The sequence below is a fragment of the Uloborus diversus genome, chromosome 10 (assembly GCF_026930045.1).
Source record: "Uloborus diversus isolate 005 chromosome 10, Udiv.v.3.1, whole genome shotgun sequence".
Classification (NCBI taxonomy): domain Eukaryota; kingdom Metazoa; phylum Arthropoda; class Arachnida; order Araneae; family Uloboridae; genus Uloborus; species Uloborus diversus.
This window is the reverse complement of record NC_072740.1, coordinates 114,156,092-114,172,547: the sequence shown is the minus strand read 5'-3', so window position 1 is coordinate 114,172,547 and position 16,456 is coordinate 114,156,092.

The following is a 16,456-nucleotide window of genomic DNA, read 5'->3' as shown; positions in this document are numbered from 1 at the left end:
CAAATTATAATACAACACATTCACCACAAATAGTGGCGTAGCCAAGGGTGGATCCAGGAAGTCTGGACCCACCCCGAAATGAGTAAGAAACTTCAAAAATTGAAAATCTATTTTGATACGTATTCCTGCATATATACGTATACCTGCATATTACAAATAATAATAATAATAATAATAATAATAATAAAAATAATAAACTCGAATTTGAGTGCATATAATTCTATATAATTTCTCTACTTCTTATATAAAGCAAGGATCAATCAAATTTGAAAACATACTTTTCCCTCCTTTTACCACAAAAAAAAAAAAAAAAAAAAAAAAAAAAATGATGTTACGACTAAAGACTATTATTCCTCTTGGTAAGAAGCAACTTCAAAGTCAAAGCATGGTCTTAGGTAGAACGTCTGAAAAACGTTTAAAAAATCAGAAATATTAGGTTATTAAAGGATTTTTAGCAAAATCGGATTTGAGGACAGATGGTTTTGGATAGGTTTTTATCGGAACTCCTCCGAAATGAAATCACGGGACGCGAAAGCGTCCCGGCCGCCAAGGAAACCAAACGTCAGCAGCCAACAAAAGCAAATCCGCCGCCAAGAGAAAAGACGGAAGAAAACGCGACTAATAACAGTTAACACGACAGAATAAATTGGTGTTTTCTGGGTTTTTCACCCCTCTGTATCTCAGCCTCATGAAGACCCCTGGAGTTGATTTTTGGTATACTCAATCTCTAGTGGTTCCTGACGACGTAAACCAAAATACAATCCCCTGGACCCTCAGGGGGAGGAGGAATTTAAGTTAGAAAATCGCTGTTCAAAAAAGTTTTCGCTTTCTTTGACAGGGCTACAGCCCAGAGGAAAAGAGAAATCAAGCTCAAATTTCGCACAGACATTCCTTGTGCCCTACTGATGTGCTTTTTGTGCCATTTGACCTCCCTCCCCCTCCTCGTTCCCCCCCCCCCCAATTTTACCTTCCCGGGGATCTATCAGAGCTCCCCGGGGGGCTATGGTAATGATTTTTAATATGCATATTCTTGGAGGGTCATTGATTACATATACAAAAATTCAACCCACAGGGACATCATGGGCCAGAGTAATTAAAATTTGAAAATCACTAATTTCCCATAAATTCTTATGTATTTACTCTCAGCTCATAGGTTTGTTAATCTCTGACTGAAATTGCAAGGTTAGAACAGATCTAACAGTTATTCAAAAGTTGTCTTCGGAAATGAAATTTAATCAAGACTAAAACAGATCCAACATTTGAAACTAATTGTTAAATCTCGGATATCACAAATTTGCCACAGCGACTGCACGTGCACATGCGCGCGGACTTAGCTCATTGAGCTTTCTGTTTTAAGATTCCATGTTGTTTGTTTATATTCAAGCAGAGAACAAACAAATGAATGAATGAGTTTAGAATGTTGTCTCCCCCCCCCCCCCAAGTTTTGCCGATACGAAATTTTCTTCCTCCTGTTTTTCAGTTTTGATATACTTAAGGGGGGAAGAAATTTTAAATGTCGGCGCAAAACTGGGGTTGAACCATTAGAAGATTTTGCGTGACAGATTATATGAAACTGCGCATATGAATACGACACATATAACTTTTTCATTGAAAGCGAATAATAGCACTTTTTTATTGGTTTGCTTATTTTCTAAATTAATGTATTTTTCAAAAATAACACATTATGAATTGAAAATATATGAAATACGTGTGTGGATATCTGTGATTTGCAGTAATTTGTTAACTGAAAATTTTTTTGCAATTAATTTAAGCAAGACTTTTAATGAGCTTAGTCCGCGCGCATGATGCGCAGTCGCTGTGGCAAATTTGGGATATCCGCGATTTGACGTCGAATACAGTAGTATAGATCTTCTTACACATTCAAATTTAAAATATTTAATGGCTTAGTTTTTTTTTTTTTTTTTTTTTTTGCTTGGTGATAACATGCGTTATTTCGTCTTTTTAATAAACTTTTAAACAAAACTAGGTGTTAAACAAGACAAGAGAAAGATAAATCACCAAAGAATTAAAATTATCCCATAGAACGTAAAATAATCTACGATTTAAGAAAAAAAAGTCATTAAATAAAAAGTGAAAAGAGAGATTGAAATAGCCCGCCAGCTGTAAAACATTCAAAGAAACCTTCATGAAAATGTTGAATAATCCGTCATATAAAGAAACTGTAATAGAATTTATTGCGAAGTTGTAAAATGCTCGGAAACAATATAATTTAAAATATAGTATTTTATTATCCAAGAAGTTTTCTTTACAACAGAGAGGATATACAAGGATTGCAATCAAATTTAAACGGCCCAATTCTCGCAAAACGAACATAGAATCTTAATCGTCAGAAAATAACTTGACGTAAAATTAGGTTTGCCATTATTATTCCTTAAAAACACGAAATAGCGTTGTTTTAATTGAAAATTTTCTGAATTGAAGTTCCCAATTCTAAAAAGACAGACAAAGTAATAATATTAGTGCAAAAAGATGTGATAATCTCATCAAAAACAACCCTGTTTTAGAAATTTCCCCGCCAAGAAAACCTTTAACTTTTCCACACAAAAAAGAAAGTCTTCATCCTAAACCCAAAAACCCTCAGCCTTAAAAAGAAGTTATGGTATCTAGTTTGCCCGTCAAGTATCTGCCAAACTATCATTCTCCCTCTTCTCCTCTTTCATCACACCTACTTCCATTAGAACCTCCACCCACCTTCAACTCCTCAGAAATATGGATAGACCCTTTAAATTGTTTATCTTGTTTGGCGGGAAGCTTTTTGCTCACTAAGCAACCACTTCACTTTGAAAAGCTTCCCGCAAACAGGATAAACATTTGAAACTTTTCTCATAAAGTTTCAAAATGCGTTTATGTTTATTTATATTTATTATTATTATTGTAATGGTTATGTTAGTCGCCTCAAATTTTGTAAAAAAATTAATTTTTTTCTATGAATAAAAATTTTTCAATTAAAAAATTTAAAAAAAAAACAACAAAACAAAACTAAATAGTCATTAAAATGATATGTCCGACATTTGATGCGAAAAAACTTGTGTGATAACTTAATTCTTGCACGAGAAATACTTAATTCCTTAATTGACAATGGGTTGTTAATTTAATTTCGGAAATCCAAAATGGAATCTTATATCTACTCGTATATAATACACTAGAGCAAACATACCCAGGGTTGCCTGGGTCAGTATTAATATTGAAATATTGAGAACAATTTATATATATATATAAATTGTTCTCAATATAGTAAAACAATACACACCCTTATTCTTTCCGTTAAATAAGAAAATCGAAAAAACAAAAAATCTTCAACAAAAATAATTGAAAACCTTTGATTTATAAATTAATTAACTTTTAAATGATTCGGGCAATGAATGCTGAAAATATTCTCGCTTTACCGACTGAGCTATTCGGGTAACAAAAGTTGGAGCTATTAATGCAACAAAAAATGCATCATGATTATTATTGGTTTAATTTCCATTTATTGCTGCTCCACTCATATTAGTTATAGCGCGATGTTGTATAGCCTATAGCCTTCCTCAATAAATGGACTATTCAACACAAAAACAATTTTTAAATTCAAACCAGTAGTTTCTGAGATTTGCGAGTTCAAACAAACAAATTCTTCAGGTTTATTTTATTAGTAGAGATAGTTTTTTTTTTCTTCTGAAATTAGTGAAGTAAAAAGTGTCAGCAATGATCATTGCATGTGCTATACGCTGGGACGCACTGAGGGTGTCAACTACCTAAACGAAATATGTACGAGATAACAAAATATGGCTATTTAAAAGTCAAAAGCTCTATCGCTATGCATTTTATGGATTAAGATTTTAAACACCTTGATACAAAACAAATTAAACCCATATTTTGATATAATTTCCTACGTGGTCTATAGTTTTGGACCCAAGAGGGGCGGGGGAGCTAGGCCGGGCCTCATAAGACAATTGGTAAACCAAGCCCTGAGAAGAGTTTCAAAGTGAATGTATTGATGAAATGGTACGTAGATATAAATCACTAACACTAATAACTGTACAGGGGCGGATACAGAAATTTTTTTTGGAGGGGGCACGGGAAATTGAATAGCCCCCCCCCCCCGCCTTCGATGTTTCAATGTTTCATAACAAAGTTTCAATGACTTTATTTTTAAATGTGCGTGTTTTTTATTTTTACTTTTATTATTATTATTATTATTACTTTTTTTTTTTTTAGGATTCCTTCAGGGCAATGAATCTACTTCTAAGCTCATGAATATGATGCACTAATATACTTTGAATGTGGCCTGGAAAACATATTTAACTTTTCAAGCTATTTAAATACTAAACCCAATATAATGTCACCGAGATGCTAGACAATCAGCGGCTTTACTTAGGAACATTGCCATAATGATTATAACACGAGGGCAAGGTTATTAATTAAACTCATACCTAGCTTGAGTTTTTTTAAACTAATTTATAAAGAAAATCATAACTTCATAACATATAAGTTTTACTGAAGAATTCAGAAATTATTTTTGTGTGAATTTCAAAACAGTTGCTGAATTGTTCTTAAAGCCATGATATAGTTGAGATAACATATTGATACCACATGTTATTTCCATTAAAAATTATGGTTTTTCCAAGAAACTACCATTTACCAAGACTTCTTTCATTTTGCATTTTTTATAAGCTGAAAAAGAAATTTATTATTTCGCAAATAGGTTCCTGGATTAGTATGATTCTTTTAAGTGTGCCTACACATTAAAAAAAAAGTTAATTATTGATTCCATCAAAGAAAAGTTAATGGACTAATCGCGATAATACGGTCCCTTGAATTCGAAACCAGTGAGTTAAATGTATTCTGCAACTCTGGGCCTCTGACTCCAGTATTACTTCTTTAGCAAACAAAACTGCTTTTATTCAAAATATACTGTGTGTGTTTTGTGTTCTTTTTAATTAACTACGTAAAGAAATGCAAAAGAAAGGTCAATTAAAAAGTAATAAATAAAATAGTGAAATAATTCATCCTTGGGGGGGGGGGCACAGGCTCCCTGGGACACCCCTAAAATCCGCTGCTGTAACTGTATTAGTCTTCTTTTTCTTCTTGTTAAAAAATCTTACCCTTAAACCAGACGAGAATTTCTCCTACCATTTGTACTCAAGAGCACTCCAATGAGAAGTTACAGAATGTCACGGTGACATCCCCGAAAGTTTCTTATGCGGTTATTTTGCTTAACGGTTCGGACAATTCAGAGACATTTTTGCAATATTCCTATTTTCTTTTATAATCCCTAATGTTTCTTCTAATTAGATATTCGTATTTTACATTCGCCAAGAATTGGAGTTTTATTCGGCAAATTGAAAATTCCTCTCTCTCAAAAATTTATGCTCGGGGCTCCCATGGTTTTGCTCGTTACACCTAATTTTTAAATTTAGCACTCAAACCTTCTGCTTCTAGGTGCTTCACTCATCTCTTTAGAAAGTTGATTCGAACATTGATTCCGTTCGTTTACAAGAACTTCGAACTTCTTGATTAAAATTCAAATACAACCAATTCTCGGTAACTAAAAGCCTTATAATTCGAATATTCCTTTATTAAAGTTTTCATTGTGTCCCAAACTCTTGAAAAGACTGTGGTAACTTCCCATAGCTCGAACTTCCAATAACTAAAGGGTTTTAGCCAGTCCCTTGGGACTTCCAGTTATAGAGAGTTGACAGTAATATATGACTTTAAACCATGAATATGTTGTTACGGAACGCTGCACAAATAACTGCCGCAAGTCAAGATTTATGGGCGTTTCTGTTATTCCACCAGTTGTGACTTAATGCAATCAGTTAGGCATCGATATTAACCTCTTTTCAGTCGCGCGCAGTCCACGATTTGTTCTCCTAATGATGAGCATCCCAAAGCCAGCTGGTAGCGGAACTACAAGCTGGGTAGAGATCCATCCCCGACACAAGCACAGGTGAAAGGTGAAATGAGTGACGCGTTGCCCACTTGCGAAAGCAGGGCACGTCTGCGCTTCAACTGCATTTGAGCAGGACGTCCTTTAATTGCTGGTGACACGTGCAACAAGCCACTCCTTTCTTTACGGCCCTCCCTTTCTCTGATGCGGCCTCCAGCCAAGTGGTGTATCGAGAAATCTTTCACTGATCACGAGTCGAGAAATTTGAAATTTCTAAAGGGTCTAGTTTCTGCCGAAAAGGCGAGCAGGAGCGTACTGGGTCCCCCAAAAGGGCGACAACCTTAACTCCCAAAGGGTGCAAAAAAAAAAAAAAAGGGCACACAGATTTGATGGTAAAAAAATAAAAAATAATAATAATGCGCACACGTTTAAGGACGCAAATAGAGTACAATAAAATTTAATAAAAACAACCGAAGGCACACGGGCTCGAGGGCGCAAAATTTAAAACCGAAGGATCTCAGGTTTGTGGGCACAAAAAAAAAAGTTGATGCTCAGGTTCAAAGGCGGAAAAAAAAAAAAAAAAAAAAAAAAAAAACACACACACACACACACACACACACTAAAAAAAAAAAAAATTAATTTGAATTTTGACATCTTGAAATCAAATTATGTTTTTCGCAATCACAACTGTCTGTGCGTATGTAGACGTGTGTGTTTGTGTGTGGGGGTATGTGTGTTTGTGTGTAGATGTGTATGTGTGTAGGCACGTGTGTTTGTGTCTGTGTGCTGGCATAAGTGTGTGGGTAGTTGTGTGTATGAATGTGTGTGTGGGGGTGGGGTATGTGTATCTGTGTGTAGGCATACGTGTTTGTGTCTGTGTGCAGGCATGAATGTGTGGGTAGTTGTGTGTAAGTGTGTGTGTATGTGTAGGTGTATGTATGTGTTTGTGTGTGTAGGTGTATGCGTGTATGTGTTTGTGTGTGTATGTGTACGTGTGTGTGTGTAGTTGTGTATGTATGCGCGTGTGTGTAGGACATGGATGCAACCTGGAGACGGGTTGCGCTATAGAAGCAGCAACATGAGGAGCCGGTCGACGGTGATGGTGCGGAGGGTGGCGGTGGGAAAATACAATGATAGGACGCCAAAAGCAGTCAAGTGAAAGCAATAAGCAACCGTGATTGTTCAAAAAAAAACAACAACAACAAAGGGGCACAGGTTTACGGGTGCAATGAAAATAAGGGGCGGAGGAAAAAAACGAAAGCACGAACGTTCAAGGGCTCAAATGAAATAAAAATTTTAAAAAAAGTTCGAGAGAGGTTGGAGCAAAAAATTAAAATAAAAAAGGAATGAAAAACAGAAGGCGCATAGGTTTGGGAGTACAAAAAAAAAAAAAAAAAAAAAGCAAAGGTTCTAATGTTTCAGGGCGCGCGAAAAAAAAAAAAAAAAAAACTCGCACAGGTTTGAGGGCGCAATAATAATAATAATAATAAGACGTAGGTTCAAGAGCGCAGGAAAAAACCCCGAAGGAACACAGATTTAAGAGCACAAAAAAAAAAAAAAAACGGAGACGCACAGGTTAGAGGGCGTAAAAAAATAAAGGCACACAGGTTTAAAGTCTCAAAAAAAAAAAAAAAAAAAAAAAAAAACGAAATTGCAGAGGTTTGAAAGCGAAAGGAAATGAAGGTGCACAGGGGCTTTCGAGGGCACACAGATGGGAGGGTGCATCGGCCCGTGGGCCGAAGGTTTGACGGGCCAGTCCGCCCCTGAGGAAGAGGGTGCCAATAAGCGCTTTATCTTATCTAACTGAATAAATTTGGCTAAAGAGGTATTTCTCAAAGCTTTAATAAAGTAGGAAATGTAACAAAGAAACCTTTGAATGTTCGACCTGAAGTGTCATTGCTAGCTAGATCGTTTCTCGAGTTGATGATGGTCTCTTGGTGCCAAATCTTTTTAAAAGATTCCCTTAGATGTAAACAAATTGAGATGATAAAGTAAGCGTAAAAGATGCAAACAATTTGCGATAACCTACAGTTATATCGTCCGCAATTCCGTATAATCCACAAAGCTTTATGTGAAAGCAATGAAGTAGCAAGTACAGTTCAAGTCGATCTGTGGTAACATAACTTGCAATTGACGCGCGTTGTCCTCTTAACAAACACCATCGGACGTAGTGATAAAGAAGGTAGCGCAGCAAGCGTAATTTCTAGTCTGGAAAACAAATTTACTTTCAAATATACTTGTGATCATGAAGAGAGTACTTCTGCTGTTGCAAGAAATCCCTCTTTCGTCCGACCATACCTCTTGCTTGTCTCAGACAGTTTAGTTCCAAACGCGCACCTAACCTCTTTCTAACATACGGCCGTCCTTTCATGAAAGACCAGAAACGGTTTTTATCTGACCACACATGAGACTTCTAATCTGCCTCTAATTGACTAATGAACTCAAGATTGACACAGATGGTAATTATTTGGAGTCAGTGGTATGGACACACTCAGAATTTTTTCTGGTGATTTCTTTTAACTCTTCGTATTACTTTTGTGGAAACAGAAGCTCAAACTTCTGACACAGTTGTGGTAGAATCTGCCCCACAACTATGCGGCCAACCTTCATCCCGCTCAGAAGTGAACATGTATGACCAACGCCGGTCTTCCTGAGACAATATCTTCCACTGCTGCGAACAATCACTAGCAATTTTTTAGTTCCTTGACGCGTCTTTTTGCAACACCATGAAATTTACCTCTCTTCTAACTGTCTTCAAGCCTCCTACATACAAAGCGGTTAGTAGAATCAACTTTTCGAAAAAGTTGTCTCTCAACAACTTGAACTTGACTGCCGTTTTTTGTTTTCTTCACACGGGGCAACTAAGTTGAATCAACTCTTCTTCTAATAGGTCGAATTCATTCGAGCAGCTGCTCCACAACGCTGTTCAAACTGAACCGAGTTGACTCTCAACTAGTTTACTCGTGTGTAGAACAAATGCTTGGTATTATCCCGAAGAGTGTAATCCAGCTGGGCCGCGAAAAACGTATTACTGGGCCGTGGACACTGGTCGAGAATGTGAACCATCAAGATAAATCTTAGTTTTTCTTAATTTCCGTTTTTTGCCAAAATTCACCTATTAGATGTACCGTCACTCTTACTCAAGAGCTCTCCCTGGCTCATAGCCAATAAGAAACTTAAAGCTTAAGATTTTCCATACTTCTTAGGAACTTTCCCTGTAATTGAAGATGAAATCTAAAGAATCAGAAACTCCCTTAAAGAAAATTGCCAAAGAAACTAATATTAGCTTCAAGATCCAAGTTAAAAGAGCTCTTCCTTTGATGAACTGGCATGACTAACCAGTGAATGGAAACATTTGAAGGGCTTTTCGACAACCTACCTATTTAAATGAGACTTTTCATTGCAGTTAAAAAAAATGTATTGAATGTTGCGAAGTATTTGAGACTAAAAGTATCCAGTTTCAATCCAGATATCCACTCCCTCACAGAGGAAAAACAGCGTCGAAAATCCCATGCAGAATTAACTTTGGTGACTTTTACACTTAAGGACAGTTATGAGCAGATACACCTCCCCCCCCCCAGAAAGTGAATTTTTTCTGTGCAAGTAATATATAGTAGTTAATGGGCCTCAATGGTGTTTTCTACGACTCTGGTGGGTCGCACAACTAAAACGGTTGGGAACCGCTGGTGTAATCAATTAAAAAGTTGATTACACTCATCGAGATGAGAATAGTAGTGACACATGTGACCTGATCTTAAGGCAGGAATAAGTAAATGGAAAGAGCTAGTCCAATCATTGGCTTAGCAAAAGCTGAGGTAAAGACCCCCAAGTCACGTGACTTTACCAACGAATAGTTGACACGTTTTGCGTGAAAATAGCGACAGAAAGATGATTTCTTCCAATGCTTTGCTTTACAATCTATCACGTGACTAGGAGTCTTTGCTTCACGAATGAAAGTCTTCTCTCCCTCCATTTTATCTTTTCTCAATATCCCTGACTGTCGTATGAAGGATGGCAGGTGGTTCCTTCACTTTTCTACCTGGTTACAATTACTCCATAATGACCGCCCTTTCGCAAGTAGATTCAACGAAGTTGCCTCGTGTGAAGGAGACCATAATCTACTTAAAAGCATTCTTGATTCAAATATTGCTAACAACGACCAACTGGAAGAAAAATACTGCTCAAACTTCACATTGCATATTTAAAGCGAATGCAATTATAATGGTCAAAGTGGCGTTTCTAACGTCGCTTTTATTCACGCCCTGAAAGAAATTTGAGCGGACATTTTCTACACACCTTCTAACTTTCGTCTATGTAGTTTAACTTCTTCTTGGGGGGGGGGAGAAGATAAGGGAGATTGATACGTGAAATGAAAAAAAACCCTTCTATTTGAATGTATGAATTTTAATACTTATTTAAAAAATTAAAAAACGAGATAATTCCAGAGAATTGCATGAAATATACTACATAAAGACAGTTTTGAAAAAGAAAAACTGGCTAATTTTAATTTTTGGTATTTTTAATCTTAAGTTTAGCAATTTTTTTAAGAACGATTTTCAATTTCAAAAGTTTTGTGACCTATAGGTGCCCATCATTAAAGAACAATATCAGAAGAAAGTTTTTGAAGTTTCATTTCTTCGAACTGGTAAAGTCCAAGCAAAACATCACTTCGTGAAATACGGGTTTTCTTCCTGATCCATCTTTTTCAACTAGTGTGTTTCGAAAGAGAATCTTTCCTGCTTCGGAGATCCCCACTAATTGAATTTGAGGCACGTGGCGACAAAAAATCCCTCCTTTTCAAAACGAATTCGTTTTACAAAGCAAGTGCCGCCCTGACAGAACCGGACCTACAAACGCTGTAATTGCGTTTGAGGAGGAGAACATAACATTGTGATCTGTTTGCATTAAAAGACCAGGATGATTAATAGTGAAACAGGTGAAAAAAACAAGTAAAGAAAAAGAAAAAAGATCTGAGCAAAAACTCAAATGAAAGAATGACTGGAACACACAGATGCTGCATAGATAAGGACATGAAGGTTTCGAATTCATTTTTAAAAGGGCGATCCAACTTGGGTGAAGACATTAGAATAAAATGACCAATAACGCGATGGCGATGGGTCGTTCAAAAGCTTGGAAAACCAATGTCTCGTGAATTATTTTTAGGCATTTAGTACCAAAACGAGCTTGATCATAAAGTGTCAAAAGTGTTTTTGGCATACCTTAATAATTTGTCAATGCGATCACGCCACAAAGCGATTTGGAACGAAACCCCTCCACCAGGTCGAAAACCGATGCTAAGAAATCGTTTCAATACAAAACCAGCTGGTCCGTAGTAGCCCGATCGGTAGAGTGTCGGATTCGGGGCCGGAGGGTCCTGAGTTCGAACCTCGATGGTCGAAGATCCACCGTCGTCATTAAAGGGGAGTGGGCGACGTTAAATATGCTCGTGGTGCCAATGTCCTCCAAGTGAAACGATATCTCTGGGGGTGCTAGTATCAGGTAGCTATTAGCTCCTGAACTAGTTCTAAATTCTCATTAACTGTTAGATCCGGTGATGGTGCTGCCATCTATCGGTATAAAAAATACTGGATGCAAGGCACTTAGTATGCAGTCCTCGACATAAATACAGCTGTAGTCAGTTGTGACTTGGAATCGGATGCTAATAAAATAGTTAAAAATGAATAATTAATAAATAAATAATAAAATAATATTTAAAAAGAATAAAATAAAAAAGGGAAAGAGGATTGATTTTTTTTTGGGGGGGGGGGGGATTTGCGGCATTGCACTTGGAGGGGATGGGCAACCTTGGTGGCGCTGTTAGGGGAAGGGTGGGGGGTGGGGGACTTAACCTAATAGAGACCTTAGGGGGACTCTAACGGAATCCATTTTTTTTTACAGATAAAATGGGGTGGGACAGTAGTTAAACTTTTATAAACGAAATACCTTTTAACAACACAGCTTACTTAGAAGCAAGTAATCACAAATTACTTTCCCAACTCCAGAATATACAAGTAATAAATATTTCGTCATGAGCCCTCCTTCTGGTATAAGAGGGCTAAAATGGTCTTAGTAAAAACCAAAAAAAAGGAACCATAGTCACTCAGCACTTCCAGTGCTGCAAAAATACTTTTTAAGGAAATCCGATGTTATGGGTATTTTTAATAAGGCTAGAGTGCTTATTTTATCTTGATCTATGTGTACAGTCGAACTCGCTCATAGCGAACCCTATTTTAGCAAGAACTCGGATTTATCCAGGAAATCAAAAATATTTGATCGTTACAATATTAAGTCTAAGGGAACAAAACTCGTTTTTAACGAGTAAACCCAGCTTAAAGCAAGACTTTCTTTTGTAAAATTCATAAAATGTCTATTGATTTCCTCCTCAGAAAAGTTTATTCTATTTTTGGAAAAGTTCCATTAACATTTTCAATTCAACCAAAAGTTAGAGATGACATAAAAAATGAGAACACACAGTACTTTTTTTTTTGAAATTCGTGGAGTAGAGTAGGTTTTAAAAGATATATTTGTTGAAGAGAATGTTATCATTTCCAAGGTACTTTCGAGGCTTTTGTAGCTGAAAGTCAAGAGAGAAAAAAGAGAGAGAGAGGAAAGCGACCACCATAGTGACAAATATGAAGAATTTGAAGTTAAATCTCAACATACTTGGCTTCTAAAGTGTAGAAAAACTTCTAACTATTTTGAAGTCACGGATGCCATTGTTTAACAGACCCCACGAATTTAAAAATAACAAGGCAAACATGTGTAGATTTTATGATTTTTTTCACAAACCCGTTTTTTACGAGCATTCTGTTATAACAAGCAAACATTGCAGTCCCTTCGCACTCGTTATAAGAGAGTTAGACAGAAGTTACCAACTTCTTTGGAACAAAGAAGTTGGTAACTTTACTTTGAAACTGTCTGAATGTCTATTGTGTTTGTTTTTGAGGAATAAAGCACATATGTATACATATATAATTTTTAAATGTTTCTTTACTCCACAAATTAAAAAAGTGCCATCATCTCTTGTTCTCGGGACTTATGATTCATCATTAACTTTGGAATATTAATTGATCATTTATTATTTTTTTGTGAAAATGTAAATTCATTACATGCTGTATAGTGTGTTTATTTTGTATAACCTTATTAAGTCTGTAATTGACTAAGGATTGTTCTTAAATAACTTTTAGAGAACGTATCTAGTGATTTTAATAGGAGACTTACTGTCCTTACTAAAGAAACAAAGCTCAAAAAATTGTAACGCACAATATTAGGGTTAGATTAAGGCAGAATACAGGAGATTAATTACATGAATATTTTAAGGAATGACAATTCATTTATCCCAGTATGTACAACAATATTTTAATATACGAGACTTTCTCATAGTGGAATTCAACTTACCTAGTAATTATGTCTTGATAGCATCTAAATTTCATGCATCTAATGTTTATCCATGCATACCAAAGTTAATGCAATTGAATTTGGCCTGTGAGATGCAGGTCAGATTATAGATGCTAGCAGGTCCCTTTTCGCTTGCAGGATATAGTTTAGAGAGTCCTGCTCTAACATGAGTGATATAGCCAAAAATTAACTTCAAATTCGGAAAAAGTACTGGAGGGAAGCCAAACTTTTTCTTTCTTATCTTTACCAAAAATTGCAGCTTTTTACTACAATTTTTAAAAACTTTTCGATTCAGCCCCCCCCCCTCCCCCAACATTTCTTCCACGAAAGATTGTTCAAAGATCTTTTAAAGCTTAAATTTTGAAAAATTACCCAGGGACTTCCATCAATGCCCCTACCACCATCGTTCTGACATAACCAAAGACACCTTAAAATTGCTTCTCTACAACTTGCAACTGTTAATATTTATCTTTCCGTTGCAGAAAGCGAGTGTGAATTCCCTCTAACAGTTAACTTTTTCTGTCTTCAAGAGTGACACAATACCCCAAAAGTGACATAACAAACATACTGAAAATCTTTCAGTTTACTTTCGTTCAGTCTATGTATTCCGTGAACAGAGTTTAATATTCACCACTGAGTTAGCGGAAAAGGAAAGTACTTTTGGCACCTTGTGGTACTATCATAGCGGTATTGCGACAGTAATTAAAATCAAAGACTCTCTTTAATCAGTTTTGAAAGAAGAAATATAGTACACTTTCAAAACCAGGTACAAAGTTACTGCAGCCAAACTCATCGATAAGTTTTGAAATTGAAGCAACCATCAGATAATCTTTTTTTTTTTAAATTTAAATGCCTTTTTCTTTGTTTGAATTTAAATAGTTTTTATATTGGAAGAGGGACAGCTGCGTTTACCTGTCCCTCTGAATACGCCCATGATAAATTGTCCGACTATTGTAATTTTTTTCAACTGAAAGCATTTTACTCTTTGCTTCTTGATAAACTTGTATCGAGTCCTAGGTATCTAGAACAAATTTTCTCCTCGAACTGGGCTGCCCCTGAGTTCCACTCCTAAAAATAGTAGCTTTAGTAGCCTGAAATATATATATAAAAAAGACTCCAAAATTATTGCCAGAAACAGTAAATTACTAAAGCAGTCTCCCTTTAAAAAAAAAAAAAAAAAAAAAAAAAAAAAAAAAAAAAAAAATAGCAGCATTTATGTCATATTAATGCAGTGGTGCCTTACCTATTTTTACCAGATACAAAAATTTCAAAATATTTAAAATTTTCAAATTACATGGGAAAACATGGAAAAGAAATTTGCAACCCAGCTATCAATACTCGATGCTTCTTTTATTAATTGCATTTGATTTTCAATAACCAATTTCTGAACATTTGGCAACAAATTTGTGTTATTGGTGGTTTTTTATTTGAAATTTCGACTCTTGCTTTTTGATTTGCAACACCAGGGGTCTGTCCAGGATTTTTAACAGGGTTCGTTTTTTTGTGAAAAATCAATTTTGGCAAAAAAAAAAAAAAAAATGTGAAAATAAAATTTCAGAATTTTGATGGCACAAATATTGCATCATTGAAACTTAAAGTTAAGTGTTTTCCTCTTTTCTGTTAAAAATATCATTATTGAGTGTTTTCTAGTATTTGAGGGGGGGGGGCATCGCTCTCTAAGAGATGGGCACTCCTCAAGTATCAATATTTACCATTCTACATTGAGTTAAATTGTACAAGAAAAGTTATATGTAGAGTATTTAAAATTATTGCGATAAAAAAATAAAATTCAGACAGCGGTTTAGCTTTTAACTTTTTGGCCCAAGACACTTTTAAAGAGCGTAGAATTTCATTAAAAAAAAAGTCTGTGTTTTTAACAAAAATAAAATGAGATTTTATTTGTATACCGCTTAAAAAAGCGTACTAAACATCAAAAATTCGAAAAATCAGATCCCCAAAGCGGATGCAAAAAGGTCGCAATCCTCAAAGTGATGGCATTAAAAGTATAAAAATGGCTTGTAAAAGAAATATTTTTTATAAAATTATTTTTGAATTGCATATCATTAATATCTTTCGACACAGTTAAAGCAAAAATAAAATTAAACTATCGATTCAGCATTTTAATTTTTGAATCGTACTAGAAAATGGAATTTCGCTTTAAAAACTTGAAATACGCGTTGCAAGAAAAATAAAGAGACTTCATTTATTTGTATCCTAATGAAGCAAAGTTAGTTTGAAAAAGGAATAAAGTATGATTCTCATACCAGATGTAAAAAGATTGTACTTTTCAAAATGTAGGCATCTACAGAAAAAAAACGGCAAATAAAAGTTAATTTAAAGTTAATCGCCCTTGTTAGCATCGAAAAATCAAACCCATATAATTTTCTCCCAAAGTAACAGCTACACATCACGCAATTATTGCCAAGCTGGTAAAATTATGAGAATATTTTCTAATCAAGTCACTATAAAAGTTTAATGCCAGATTCTAAGTGGCCATAATTTTGAAGTTGGTAACCCTATGTGAAGCAATCATTTTTTCCTCATCCCTACCATCCGTTCGCAGTTCTAAGTTCATTTTTCTGATATATATTATTATTGTTTATTAAATCATGAGGGGGAGAGAGGCAAAGTGCTTACCATGCCTTTTCAGAGAAGTTTACAACACCACCACTGCAAAATAGCTGGGATAAAACGAACAAGCAAAATTATTTAAAACCAAACTGACTTTCAACTGTTAATTTCTTTCAAAGAAACAAACAAGCGTTATATTTATTTGGCAGTAGAGTTATTTATAGCTTGCAGGAGCATCACAAGAATGATGATTTGTTTTTGTTTCGTAAAATTATCAGATTTTGTATAAGTTCACCCCTCGGATTTAACTTAAAAAAAGGTTCAAAAAAAAAAAAAAAAAAAAAAATTGGTTTTATACACAGGAAATAAGCTTTATTTTGATTTCAGATTCGCTCTTTCAATAAACAATTTGTCAAAGATCCATTTTTGTTTATCAGAATTTTGTGAAGGGTCCATTTTGGTGGATTGGGATTTTGTGAAAGGTCCGTTTTGGTTGATCGGATTTTTGGGAAGTGTGCGGTTAACAGACTTGAATTTTCTCTAGCCAAACCACAGAACACTGACCAAAGCAACCAGGCAAAGCAGGGGTCAGCGTCA